Here is a 15,753-nt window from a genome sequence, read left to right as displayed (position 1 = left end):
AATTGGCTTTTGGATCTATCCAATCATCTCTGAGAATGTTCTTACTTTCTGACATTTCAGGAGGTCCCAAGATCTTTTCACTTCAGGGGTGGGGGTGGGGGTGATCAGCCATTTTAACAAGGAATTCTGGTTCTTTTTATTGAAGATTGTTACTCAGAAGCCAACATCTGGCCAATAGGGATGTTCACTGCTACTGAGGTGACATTTGTTTTTGATTAGCCCACTTATTCATGAGCATTCCCCTCCCCATGATACTTACCCCTTTATAATATAAATGTCCTCAGTAATTTGTACGGTAAATATTAGACAGCATGGCTTTTACAAGGAGTTGACTATGGAATGTGGTCTTAGATATTCAATCTACTTATCAATCTATTTACTTAGGCAAGTTGCCTCTGTCACTTTCAAATTTCTTATGTCCAAAATGGAGAGTTGTTATGAGAAGCAAGATAATGTGTAAAGTGGCAGGCGTTCAATGAAACACCAATTTCTTCCTTCTCTAGTCATTCACATATGGAGATACATTTTTCCCATGGTATAGTTCCTTCCTAATCCCAATTTCTGCTTCTCCCAGAGCCCAGAATACAACTGCATTGCAATGTCTAGGCTTTCCCTCCAGTGAATCAGAAGTGGGAATTTTGCTGCTTCTACTGCAAGTTCTATCGTGTCTTGCATTTTTAAATAGCATATAATCATAAGAAGGAAGGGACCTTAAAGATCACCTGGGCAAACTATCCTTCCAGACTGAATCCTTTTCAGAGCTTTTCTAAATGACTAGTACTTACGCGCAAGACCATCTTGTGATCCAACCTTTTCCATGTGATTGCTTCCAAGGTAAGTTGCCAGCAACAGAAATATAGCATCAGCTATATTTGGGGTCTCCTGCCATGCCTCCCTTTATCCTGATCCCTGCTCATGAAGCTTCTCAAGGGCTCCTTATTATCTCCCAATCTTGCCTAAACCATGCTGCTTCAAGGAACTAAGGTAGAGTGCTCCATGATGTAGGCCTTCTGTCATCTTGCCCTAAAGCAGTTCTGTTTGTTCCCAGAATATCACCACACATACTCTTCATTTTCCATCAGCAGTTTTGGAACAAAAATGTCCAGAATACCATAAGAACAAGCATTTGCCTATGTGATACATTTCCCTAGGAAAAGAAATGCAAGACTACCTCCAACGTGGGGCACCCCTGACAACCAAATATATTTCCCTTTGAACTCTGTCTGGACATATTCTATCCAGAGGAGATGTATTACTGTGTACTAATACATCTGTTATGTATTGCATAACTAAATACCACTTGTTCAAATGATTTTTCCAGAACAAAGAATATTCCCTACACTCAAAGGAGCAGTGTTTTCAAATAGTTACTTGTTGAAAAATTGCCTCAAAATGAAAAATAAAAAATAGGTCTTCCCATTTCTGCTAATTACCTAGGCTCAAAAGTGTTAAAGCCAAGTTTTGGTTAAGACTAAGACTCAAACATTCCCTATCCTATCCCTAAATCTGCAGAAATAAAGTCTCTTTTCCAAAATACATAACTTAGGAGCTCAGCTCTAAGACGTCTGGACAAATCCTATCTACATACTCTTTCCACATCTAGATCCAAGAGTCATTTATTGTCTTCCTCAAATAATGGAGTGAAATGCACTTCAGTAGTTAACAGTATGAAAAGGTCTTTAATTCATACATATTCTTACATATTATTACCATTCTCATTGTTTTATGGATGAGGAAACTAAGATACACAGAATGTAAGTAACTTGTCTCAGATTCCCCATCAATGAAGTGGCAGAACTAGAATCCTAATCTAGCCAGCTTGTCTGCAGAGCTCAATCTCCATGTGTTCCATCTAGCTAACTAACTACTGGTAAGGTAGAGTTTTCTCAAAAAGTCCTTCAACACTGCCTCTTGAGTAAAGGATATTTGACATTTGTTTCAGTTACTACATAACAAATTATCTCAAAACCTGGTAGCTTAAAACAACAAAAATTCATCATCCCAGTTTCTGTGGTTAGGGATCCAGATTCAGCCCTACTGGTTGCTTTTGGCTTGAGGTCTCTATGAACTTGTAGTCAAGCCAGGGCTGTGGTCTCATCTGAAGGTCCAAATGGGTGTGGATCCATCTCCAAGCTCACCTACGTGATTGTTGGCAGGATTCAGTTCTGGAGAGTTAGTTTTAGGGTCTCAGGTCCTCACTCTCTTGAGGTCCACCTTATTCCTTGTAACATGGACCCTAAGGTAGCTCACCACATGCAAGATGACTTTCTTCATACCATCTAAGATGGAAGTCACAGTCTAATCTTAGAAGTGACATCCCATCACCACTGCTGCATTCCATTTGCTGGAAATGAGTCATTCAAGCCAAGCCCACACTTAAGGAGAGGGAATTAAGCAAAGGTATGAATACCAAGAGGTACAGATGGTTAGGAGTTGTAGAAGCTGCCTACCACAACATTTATAATGAACCAGGATTAGGTTCTACTACTCAGACAATTGCAATGACATGACAAATTAAAAGAGCAATTTCTAATATAAATAACCTCCTTCACACATAGAAAGTTCTTAATACACACATACATGCAAGCAAACCAATATCAGAAAAACTCTGTCTCCAAAACAAGGGCCATCTTAGAGGATGCACCATTAGAGCTCAATAGAGTTAGGATGAGGAGAGACTTTCTTGGTTCTTACTATTGTTGGCATCTGCATTATAACCAATCTCATTAACATCACCATCAACTTTTCTTATATAGCCATTTATTTTATTGTGATTTTTTAAGAAGTCGATATAATGGTAGTACTATTTTGAGATAAGTAACCCAATGTACTTTTATTTTCAATTATTCTCAGTTCCTAGCTGTCCCTTAGTGTTTTCCATCGTGGACTCAATTATTTCTGCTCCATGTCAACTCACCATAATTTGTCCATGAAGATAATTTTTTTTTCTTTTCAGTCTCTCCTTTTTTTTCCTCCCTCTCACATTTACATCACCCCCATCTCTCCTCCCCCAGCCTCCAATCTCTAGTTGCTTAAATAGCAGAGAGCTGGAACAGACATAAACTGAGCATCTCTTCAAATACTGTTATGAAAACAAAAGAAACACCAGTCAAAGAAAATAAGTGGTCATAGCAATCACTAGGTAAAGAAATGACCAAAAGTGTATTTACAGCATGTCAAACAGGTAAGTGATGGAGAAGCAGGTGGGTCCTGCATTGGACAGAATATGAGGGAAGACTTCTCAGAAGATGTGGGCTTTTACTAGTCCAAAAGATTAAAAGGAGCTTAACTTGTCAAAACTTCATTGATCACACTGTTGAAATTGCTGGAAATATTGTTATTGTTATTATATCCCTTTCAAAGAGGTGCTTATACATACCATCAAAAAGAAATGGGCAAACTTTGCTTGCAAACAACTATTTCCTTTCCTAGATTCGGTATCCAAGATCTTTATATTGACTCTAGTAGTGGTAAGATTTCCTGGTTATTTTCTGAGGAAAAACATTTAACATTTATTAAATGCCTCATTCTTACAAAACTCAGTAAGGAAGAACTATTATTATTCTAATTTTCTTCTAAGAAAAACTAGTTTCTCTGATGTTAAGTAATCTATGCTCAAGGTCATGAATTAATACTTGATAAAGCCAAAATATGAACTTGATCTCTGACTCCAACCCATGCTTCTTCACCATCCACTGCAACTTCTGAAAAAGCTAAGAACCTACAAAATAAACCAGTGTTACATAATTCACAAGAAATTCATGCTCCAATTTACTTGAAAACATTCAGATAAAAGTGATGTAGAAGTGCATGAATATCCAACCACATAGTCCTCAAAGCCATCTCAAATATCCTGGGGAGAACACTTGCTTCAGTTGTCTCAAGATGGAAGTTCAGGATGAGTGGGATTTTGTGCAGGATGCAAGAGCATTGTGAATTAAACTCTTTGTCAGCCCTTCTCCCCACTGCTTGCAGTCAGTAGCCTGCCATTTTTGCTGGGAAAGAGTGCTTTGCTGAACTTGTTCTTGTCCAAACTTACCAATTGCTGCTTGTCTACTGTGCTATAACAGAAGCCCAAACAATCATCGCTAAGGGAGGTGCATTCCAGCCTAAGTGCCTTCAGATGGGAATTTCTGTTCATGGCAGATGGTGTTTTCTAAAGATGGCTGCCACAATCTCATTCATGTGCATTTCTGTGATAGGATGTTGCCACTCCCCCACCAAGAAGCAGTCTTTCCACACCTTTGACGCTGGTCAGGCATTGTGATTTCTTTGACCAATAGAATAGAACTGAAGGGAGACTGTACCAGATGGGTGTAAACCTTATTGATCTCTTAGCTCCCAATTCTGCTTTTCCAAGTCAGTACCATGTAACAAGTGCAACTACCCTGAGACCATTATGTTGTGAGGAAGCTCAGACTGAGCACATGGAGAAAGTGTGCAGAGAGCAACTCTGGCCAATCCTCTGTTGTCCTCACCATCCCAGACCAGTCACCAGAAATATAAATGAGGAAAATTCTAACCCCAGCAGAATAGAAGAACTGAGGCCCCAGTCTGATGGCCCAGAGAGCTGTCCTCAACATTTCCAGACACACAAGGCTCTCAGTCGAAACTTCCTTTTTTGCATAGCAAAGGTGAGCCATCCCCACTGTGCCCTGTCTGAATATCTAACCTACAGAATCATGAGCATAATAAAATGGTGACAATTTTACATCACCAAATTTTGGGATGATTAGTTACATAGAAATATAACTTTGGAATACAGTTGCTCTTGCAATATATGTGTCATTCCCATAGAACTATAATTGATATAAATCTAGGCAGGAAATGATATTTTGTTGATGTCCTAATAGTAGCATCTAGGAAAAGTCAATTTTTATAAAGAAAGAACAATGTCCTGATATATTATTTTTATTTAAAAATGTGAATGGATTTACGTACGTAAGTCCATATTTTCTGGTATTATGGGTATGTGTCAGAAACAATGGCATCTGCTCAAACCACTCAATAAAACCTTACTGCAGTAGGAGTCTAGAATTTCCATAGAACTCCTATAACCACAAGGTGGCCATTTGTTCTAATTACAAGACTCCCAAAGGATTCTTTCAAGGAAATGCACTTTTAATTGTGTCACATCAGGGCTGGGGATGTAGTTCAATGGTTGAGTGCATGCCAGGCAAGCTGGATCCCCAGAACCACTAAAAAAAATAATAATAATTGTATCACATCACTTTTCCAGTATTCATGATTTTGCTTGATGCTATGACTATGTGCTCACCTACTATCCAGAAAGAATAGAATCAATTATTAATGCCTAAGTTACAACTGATTTCAGATGAATAAAAAAATAGCTGACTTTTTTATGGTGCTTCCTATGCGTCATGTACCATGATACACACTTCATGTATATTCATTCATTTAATCTGCATGATGACCATATGGGTTAGATACTGTTTTTATCCTAATTTACAGATGAGAAATTGATTCACAGAGAAGTTTTGAAACATTTGCATCTTCTTAGCTGTTAAGTCACTGAGCCACAATTCAAATCCAAGAAGTTTGGTTTTATAGTCTGTACTCATAACAACTACACTATAAAGACTCCAGTACTTTTTTTTCTCAGAGTTGGTAATCTTTTTTATCTGAGGCACACGTGTGAATTACTTACTTTGAGGATATTGGTGCTATCTTGTGATTGAGAATTACATTGATATTAAAACGACTGCAAAAGCACATCCCATACCTCACTTCTCCCTACAACCTACTAATGACACTTACCTTTCTCGAGATCCTGGGAAAGACTTTCCAACTGCCTAAGACACTTTCTCAAAATGACTCAAAGTGCCCCCTGGATACTGATCTATCTATTCTGATTCCTCTATTTTTCCCAAAGAGAATAAATCTTCTCTAGAACAAAATTTAATATTGCCACTAGAAATTAAAGCTTCATATGACCTAAACATGATCTGTAAATGGCTCTTGAGGTGCTTCTGAATAATGCCTCTGTGTTAGTCAACTTTCTGTAACAAAATACTTGTGATAATCAACTTTATAAAGAGGAAAGATTTATTTGTGTTCATAGTTTGGGAAATTTCAATTTGACCCACTACTTTGGGGCCTGTGGTAAAGCAGCACATCATAAGAAGCTGCCCACTTCACAGTGGCCAGGAAGCAAAGAAAGAGGAATACCACACTCCCTTTTGAGGGCACACCCACAGTTACCTTACTTCCTTTCACTGGACTCTGTCTCTCAAAGGCTCCATCACCCCCTAATAGTGCCATGGATTAGAGACAAGGCCTCTAACACATGGACTTTTGCAGGACACTGGTTCAGGCCATAGTAACTTCTGCTGACCTACACACCCATGACCCCTCTTCACTCTGGCCTAAAGGCCATATAAATGTGGTACTGACCTGGGCACCTTAATTACAATGACAGAAGTGCATCCTGGGCTAAAACAAATTTTCAAAGAGCACAGCAGTAATTGAGAGCAGAAAACAGCCTAGAGTAATATTTTCTCCAATAAAATATTTTATTCTTTTCTTACTTGATATTATAAACCCAATCCAAATTTCATGCTCATTTTTATTCCATCACCCACACCAAATTATTGAAATGTTTACAGTACTCATGCCTGCATCACGCACATGCTTGCCTCAAGTTTTAATTCAGAATAACCAGAACTTACCAAGTCTTGCTCCCATTTATTGACAATCATGTGCCAAACAACTGCTGTATTCTAAGCAGAGCACTGAGCACTACACACAGAGAAAAAGATATGACATGGCCCTTATGTGGGGGAAGCTTATGATTTGTATGAGAAGATAGACAAGCAATCCCTGCAAAAGGAATTTATGCCTTATTGCTGCAACAGTAGAAGCAAGACTGCAGAGAAGCAGAAAAACAGAAGGGAATTAAAGGAAGGAAAGGTTAATTATAAATGTGTGGCACTTGGAGTGAGAGAAGACTTCATGCAGTGGGTAATATTAAACTAACACTTGAAAGATTAGTACGTTTCATACAGTGCCCTAAAAATAAGGACTTACAGTATGATATTGACGTACTTACAACCTAGCTCTTTGCAACCTAGCTCTTTGCAACTCTTTTTCTTAAGTTTCTTTTATTTAATAATAATTTATTTTCTTTTATTTATTTTTATGAGGTGCTAAGGATCAAGCCCAGTGCCTCACACATCCTAGGCAAGCACTCTGCCACTAAGCTACAGCCCCAGCCCAACCTAGGGGTCTTGATCTATGACTGAGTGTCTATAATTGGAAGTGTGTTTTACGAAAATGGTTATTAACATTAAAAGATCACTTTGGGATTGATTTCTTTTTAAATTAGGGAAGATTCAAAGTTTCATCAGTAATAATTTTACTCCTATTCCTTAGCATATTTTGGGGCTTTCTTAGGTAAGAAATGAAGGAGTGGACTTACAGAAACCCTGCCAGGATTTGCACATCTCACTGGTACTCCCAGGGAATTGTGTTCTTCATGTAAATGGCATCCCCCATGAAGGCCAGGTGGGAAAACTGACAACTACTGACAAAATACATACTATATTAACATTATTTTCCTATACAGATGGATATAGGCATACCTTGTTACTACTTCATGTGAAATAACAATAGCTGCTGATGTTCATAACAAAGCTACATGGTAGAACACAATTTTATGTATTTTCTCCTACTTACTGCAGTAACAGCAGTTCATTATCCATTCATTTTTCAAAAAATATAATTGCTAAGTTCTATCCTTGACTGTATCCCTCTCCAAGAAGGATGTGAATACTCAGTATCTGAGATCTCCAGCAGGGGAAATTATAACCTGCCAGGATGCTGCCATCTTGCCCAAAGCACATATTCTCCAGTAAACAGGCCCTCCCCCCTCTTTGATTACTGCAGATGGCAGATTTCCAAAGGGAAGGAAAGGGCCAACTAAAAATAGGGAGTTTTAGGGAAATTGTATGGTTAATCAGATAACTGCTATCTGAAACATGCAGATATCAAAACATTTAAAAGGCAGAAACATAGTCATAAGAAAAAGCATAATGATCTAATTCATGTTGCATTTATTAAAGAGTAGAGCTTCAAAACCACCTGATTGGGGCATATAATGGTAAAATAAACTAGATTCTGATGCTGTTTTATACTTAGATCACTTTACATGTGACTGACCAAAGAGTTTAGAAAAATTTTATATGTAGTTAGTTTTTCCTGGTGATTCAAAATAAAGTCATTAACTTTTAGTCATTTATCCCATTTTTTCCTGATGAAAAAATATATATGTTCATTTTAAAAATTGAAGTAGTTTTGTGTGTAATTTCACATTTCTTTAATACTATTAATGGGAATTTTCTTGATCCTAGAAATAAATAGCACACCCACAAGACTTGTCTACCACCTGTGGTAATTATGCAAACTTAGTGTATTTTCAACTTAGGACTTTTAATATGTTCTACCATCCATTTAAATATTTTGAAAAGTTTACATATAATTTGAAAAAGTCACTGGATGAACACTTCATGTCAAAAAATGACATTTCATACCAGAATTAAATATGTATGTACAGGAAAGAAAACATATCTTTGTAGAAAATGTACCCTCAAGAAAAACATACATTTAAGCCTTCCATTTCTAGCAATAGAGCACATAGTTTATTCTAAGTGTTTTCACTACAAGCACTTAAATTTATATATAAGAATATCACCTCTATATTCCATACACACTTATTTTCTAGAAAACTGAGTGTAATCTTAAAATAATAGTTTTTTTTACTTAAGTAGTTTTAGACATTGAATAGTTAACATCTCAGAAACAACTGATATGTGAAACCTACCACCACAATAAATAGCTCTGAGAAGTTATTAAAGAAAAAAAAGAATATCGTCTTGAGCACTGACCCTGTGCTTCTAAGTAGGATGGTGTTGCATATGTCAGGTCAAAGATTCTTCCAGGGCTGAGGAGATAGCTCAGTTGGTAGAGTGTTTGCCTTGCAAGCACAAAGCCCTGGGTTCGATCCTCAGCACCGCCAAAAAAAAAAAAAAAAGATTCTTCCAGGAATGACTAGAAAATTTAGATAAAATATAAGACTGTCTGCTTAAAGAGATCACACAGCCTCTGAAGCAAAAAGGTAATAAAATCACAGAGGGGGGATCTATGAGACAAGGAGTCAACCTCCTATAGCCACCTTTCCTGAAGGAAATTGGGAAATTCTCAGACTTGGCCTGAGTAGAGAGCTGCTTCTAATGGATGGAGAAATAAGCAGACTCTGTGGTGGTTTTACGCAGCTGGAGTGACACAAATTAAAAGGCCTCAAACAAGGACAGTTTTTCTGTTTAAGACACCTACAAAGGATGGGAGGATCAAACACTCAGCTGAAAAACAGTAAAGTTTTGGCAGACTCATCATAATGATGAGACAAAAATTAGAGTTTATGACCCAAGTGGGAGAGGTCCTCAGGTCCTCAGTTGAAAGCCTCAGAACACATTTGCCTAAGAGGAGGGAAGAGCCTAAGGTAAACCAAACTATGTCAAAGTGTAGGCCAGACTACAGGCTTCCCAGTTCCTTACTGAACAAAAGGATCTTAGCAAGGGAAAGGGTGATTTTTTTCTGGTGGAAGATGACATCATCTGGAGATTTTCCAAGATTTCATAGACAATGTCCAGCATTCAGTTAAAAGTTATAAAGTATGTAAGGGAAAATCACTGTACTTAGTTTGTTGAGTTCCTTGGGTGGGGGAGATAAATATATACCAAAAACAGACCCATAGCAAGAAGAACTCTTAAGAAAACTAAAATGTTTTAGGAAAATGTGGGAAAAAACAGCAGAGGACAACTTTGCCATGGGTGAGAGAAGAAATTCAAATGAAATTCTAGAATGGAATGGAAAGTACAATCTCTGAAAATAATATTCAATAGATAGGTTTAAAATTAGATAATATACAGAACAGGAAAGTTGTTGAGCTGAAAAAGATGAATAGAAACTACACAAAATTTATAGCACAAAAGAAAAAATGTAAAAAATGTGCAAGGAGTTAAGTGGGGTATATTAAAACAATCTAATACATGTGTAATTTAAATTCCATAAGAATGAGGCAGAGAAATATTTGAAGAGATAAGAACAGTTTCTAAAACTATTATATAACATGATCTCATAGATTTTGCAATAAGTAAAATAAACACAAAGAAAATCACACATGGACTTATCAAGATAAAACTGCTGAAAACAAAAGACAAAAAAAAAAAAAAAAAAATCCTAAAAGTAGCCAGGGGAAAGAAGTCACATTAACTTCAAATATATAACAATAAAACATTTTGCTGACTTCTCAACAGGAAGGATGGAACTGGAAGACAATGGAATATATTTTTAAATACCAAAAGTAAATAGTTGTCAACTTAGAATTATTACCAATGAAACTAATCTTTCAAAATGAAGGTGAACTTAAAAAATTTTTAGATAATCAAAACCACATCACTAATTTAATAACTCCAATCTCTTTGTGAAGGATGAATAATGGTCTTTCAAAACTCTCCACATCATAATCACTCAAACCTATGAATATTTTATATTACATGGAAAAAGGGACTTTGAAGATGTAATCAAGTTCACTAAGGTTTGTTGACCTTAAAATATAGAGATGATTCTGGATTATCTGACTGGGTCCATGTAATCCCATAAGTCCTTGTAAGGAGAACCTTCTTCCAGCTGAAGGCAGAAGAGAGATGAGGAAGAAGGGGGAGCCGGAGAGATCTCAAAGGTGAGAAGGATTTGGTGCATCATCACTGGCTCTAGGGAGTGGAAACCCATGAGGAAGAACCAGAGAGAGGCCTCTAGGAGTAATGGGTGTCCCAGCTGACAGGCAGCAAAGAAACAGAACCTTCATCCTACAGTGAGAGCTGGGGTATCTAAACATACACACAGGACACTTCTAGTGCTATGAGACAGATCTGGGAGTGGGAATAGAAGGGGGGAAAGGCCAGGCTAGGAGCAAGGGACTGCCTCTCAATGATCTGAAGCAAAACTCCAGGGCAAAGAATAGAATCATTCTAGATTAGAATCTGAATATAGAGGAAATCATATCAGTATATTCATCAAAATAAAAAGATAGGTGGACTACAAGAATCAAGACATGGTATTAGCATAGTGACAGACACATCGATCAATAGAAAAGAATGGAAAGCCCAAAACTAAGTACCTACACTTGGGGCCAACTGATTTTCCCCTTCCTTCCTTCCTTCCTTCCTTCCTTCCTTCCTTCCTTCCTTCCTTCCTTCCTTCCTTCCTTCCTTCCTTCCTCCCTCTCTTCCTCCCTCCCTCCATCCCTCCATCCCTCCCTCTATACCCTCTCCTCCATCCTTCTCTCCTTCTCCTCCTTCTTCCCCCGCCTTCTCTCTCCTCTCTCTCTCTCTCTCTATCTCTCTCTCTCTCTCTCTCTCTCTCTCTCTCTCCTCTTTCTTTTTTCCACTACTGAGGGATTGTTGAACCCCTCTACCACTGAGTCATGCCCCATTCCTTTTTATTTTGACACAGGGTCCCCTTACATTGCTGAGGCTGGCCGTGAATTTATAATCAACCTACCTCAGCTTCCCAAATAGTTGGGATTTCAGACATGTGCCATTATGCCCAGCTGACCAGCTGATATTCAATTTTTTAAAAAGTCAAACACAATGAGAAAGACGTAGTTGTTTTCAGTCAATGATGGGCTACAATGGGATATACACAAGCAAAAGTACCTTACACTGCACACGAAAGTTAACACAAAATTGATCACAGACCTAAAGGTAAGACCTAAAACTTTAAAATCTTAGAAGAAGGGTCAGGAGTAAATCTTTATGATCTTGAGTTAGGCAATGGTTTTCATATATATAACACTTGAATAAAAGAAAATAATGATAATTCAAATTTAAAATTAAAAACTTGAATGTCAGAAAATACCCTCAAGAAAGTAAAAGTGAAGCCAGAAATGGTGAGAATAGGAAAAAATATTTTCAAATCATTTGTCTGTCTGATAAAGAACTTATATCTAGAATACTTAGAGAACCCTCAAAATTTAATGGTTAAGGGGTTGGGTTTGCAGCTCAGTGGTAGAGCACTTGCCTAGCATGCATGAGACACTCTCTGGGTTTCTCAGCACCACATATAAATTTAAAAAATAAAATAAAAGTCCAATTACAACTAAAAAATATTTTTTAAAAATTCAATGATTAATAGAGAAGTAGTTCCATTAAAACACAGGCATAAGACAAGAACAGACCTTTCACCGATATCAGATGTCAGGCCATGAAAGGATGCTCAACATTATTAACCATCAGGAGGATGCAAATTAAATTTGCGATGAGTTATGGTGATACACCTATCAGAATAACTAAAATGAAAAACAGTGGCAGCACCAAATGCTGGAAACGATGCTTCCAGAGAAACTGGATCACTCATAGATTACTAGTAGAAATGTAGAATGGTTCAGCCACTCTGGGAAACAATTTGACGATTTCATATAAAACTAAACATGGGACTACCAAATGATCATGTAATTTCATGCTTTAGAATTTATGTCAAGAAGTGAAAATTCTGTGCACACTAAAACACACTGCATGAATGTTCATAAAACCTTTAATTACATAGTCAAAACCTGGAAACCACAATACGATCATATCATGAAATACTGCTCAGCAATAAAAAGATTTGAACTATTGATATATGTAACAGCTTGGATGAATCTCCAGAAAATTATGTCAAGTGAAAAAAAATCAATCTTCAAAGGTTACATATTCTATGATTCCATTGATATGGTATTCTTGAACTGACAAAAGTACAGAAATGGAAAATAGACACATGGTTGTCAGAGATTAGGAAGAGTGCGTGTGGAACAGTGTGGGTGGGTTGGGGAACGTAGGTGGTATGGTTATAGAAGGGCAACAGGATGGTAGGTTTGTAATTAGTATACCCACTTTATGATGCAATATGAAGATTCCTCAAAAGACAAGAAATGGAACCACCATAGAGCCAGCTATGCCACTCCTTGGTATTTACCCAAAAGAGCTGAAATCAGCATGCTATAATGATACATGCATACCATTGTTTATAGCAAAGTAATTCACAATAGCAAGTTATGGAATCAGCCCAGGTACCTCCCAACAGACAGGGTAAAATATGATGTATATTCATAATGAAGTTTTTAACCCAGTCATAAAGAAGAATGAAATTATGTCATTTGCTGGTAGTGGATGGAACTGTAGAATACTATGCTGATTGTAATAAGCCAGGCTCAGAAAATCAAGGGTCAAATGTTTTCTTTCACATGCAGAAGTTAAAGAGAAATAAGGGATTTTTTAAAAGGGGATTTTATGAAAACAGAAGGGAGACATTGGATTAGAAAAAGGGGATCGAAAAGGCAAGAGAAAGGTCGGGAAAGGGGAGGAACTGTGGAATGTAACGGACCAAATTATGTTTGTGCATGTGTGAATATATCACAATGAATTCCACTTTTACATATAACCATAATGCACCAAACTTTAAATAAGCAATATAAATAAAGGGAAGACCAATAGAGGAAGGGGAGCAGAGGGATTAGGAGGGGAGGAAAAGGGAACGTGTCAGGGATGGAAATGGAGCAAATTATGTCATATGCATTTATGAATATGTCAGAACGAATCCCACCACTATGTGTAACTATACTGCACAAAGAGAAACTTTAGCTAATAATAATAAATAAATAAAAGGATGACAGAAGAGACAGAGTGATTAGTGTTTACCTAAGGCCAAGTGGAAATGAGGAATGATGACTGGCCGATAAAAGATTTTCTTTTATAGTGATGGGTATGTTCTAAAATTAGATTCTAGTGTTCATTATACATATCTGAAAAAGAAGAGCCTGAGATTATTTGAATTATATTTTTAAATGAAGTGAATGTTATGCTATTGTGCTAGGTAAATTTTATCTTAACAAAACTGATAAAAAGATAAAACAAAATTAAGACGATAAAGTGTTTTGCCAAACATATTTTAACAGTTGGTTAGCTTGATGTAAACCTGTTGAATATCTAGAAAAGTGCCATATGGGTCTCCATTTGTGTTGGGGACAGCCTGTCTGCCACTGTCACTCGTGGTACCACAGAGGACTGTGCTCACACAAGGAACTGAGCGCTAAGAAGTGGAGACTGGTTTGTGGGTCATGTCAAGGAGAGTGGAAAAAATGCCTGGGGTTCTAGAAAAGGTCTGATGATGCCGATGTGGGCTGCATTAGGCTCACCACTGAGAAATGCTTAGGGTGCTTTGTTGTTATCTCGTTTGTTTGGGTTTTGGTGTTTTATTTTTGTATTTTGCTTTTGTCTGGTTTTGTTTGGCAGTAGTGGGGATGAAACCCCATAAAAGGGCACACCCCCAGCCCTTTTTATGTTTTATTTCAAGACAGGGTCTTCCTAAGCTAATCACTGCCCTGCGGAAAGTATAGATTCTAAGCTATATCATATCATAATTAATTTACTTACAAGTTGTTCCAATTACTGTCTTGAATTCTCTCCTAAACCAGTGCTATGATTTGCGTGTGCTCCCTCCAAAATTCAGGGGTTGAAATATAAAGGCCAACATGATCATATTGAGAAGTGGGGACTTTAAGAGGTGAATGGGACTAGTTGCCCTTCTATTGTGACTGGGACTAGATGCTCTTCTAAAGAACTCAGTGGAGAAAATTCCTCTTTCTTGCCTCTGTTCCTCCCGCCATTCCTCCCATCCAGAGGATGCAGCCTTCAAGACACCCCCTTGGAAGCAGAGACCTGATGCTCACCAGACAATGAATCAGCCTGCACTGTGATCTTGGACATCCCAGGCTAAAGAACTGTGAGAAACATATTTCTGTTATTTACAAATTACCTGGTCTGTGGTGTTTTGTTACAGCAGCACAAAATAGACTCCAACTTCAACTTAACATTTTTCAGAAGACAACGTGTTACTCTAGCCACAGTGGGAAATGATGCTGTCTACTAAAATTTAATTTCTCTCTTGGTACCCTGCTCTCTTCCTAACTCATAGATCTCAACCATAGAGGTCTGCGGTCATTTTATATAGCATTGACTACCGTAAGTCTATCCTAATCAATCCCATGGGCAAAATTAAAGAACAAGTGTTGATAGTTTTAAAAACCAACCTTACCTGGTCCATATATTCATCATATGGCTAGAAATAATGGAATATAAGTAATTTTTTATAGTTTGCTAATATCTATACCAGTATTACAACACAGTACATGTTGGGGAAAGGATGACAAATAAACAAAAGGAATTCTGTGGTTACATCAAGTTTAAACTTTGCATTTGTAGGAAGGGAGATGCCTCTATAATTTGTCATGCAGTGGTTAAGAGCTAGATGTTCTTTCATAAACTTCTGCTTGGTGACCCAAGGATCTAAGTGATTTCCACCTGGATTTGATGAATCAGACTCTAAATATTAAAACATCCCCACAGGCCACATCTGTGCTCTGGTCTGCCCTTTGTGGTAAACTGCCTAGCAACTCACCATTTGGGAGCCTCTTACTTCCCCCTGGCAGCTCTCATCTTTAAGGGATCATCCTTCACAGAGACAGGAGGCTACCTATGTCCTAAGAACAAAGCCAGGGAAAATGGCAGCTGTCACGTGTTGAAGGGAGACTGTATCAGAACGGAGTCACTGAGGCTGTGGGTGAGCAACCTGGCTAGATTTTCTCCTTGTCTGGCCCCATCCTCCTCTTTCCTGCTCTCCACCAAGGAGACATATTGC

This window comes from Sciurus vulgaris, assembly GCF_902686455.1.
Source record: "Sciurus vulgaris genome assembly, chromosome: 5".
NCBI lineage: Eukaryota > Metazoa > Chordata > Mammalia > Rodentia > Sciuridae > Sciurus > Sciurus vulgaris.
This window is presented reverse-complemented; position numbering follows the sequence as displayed.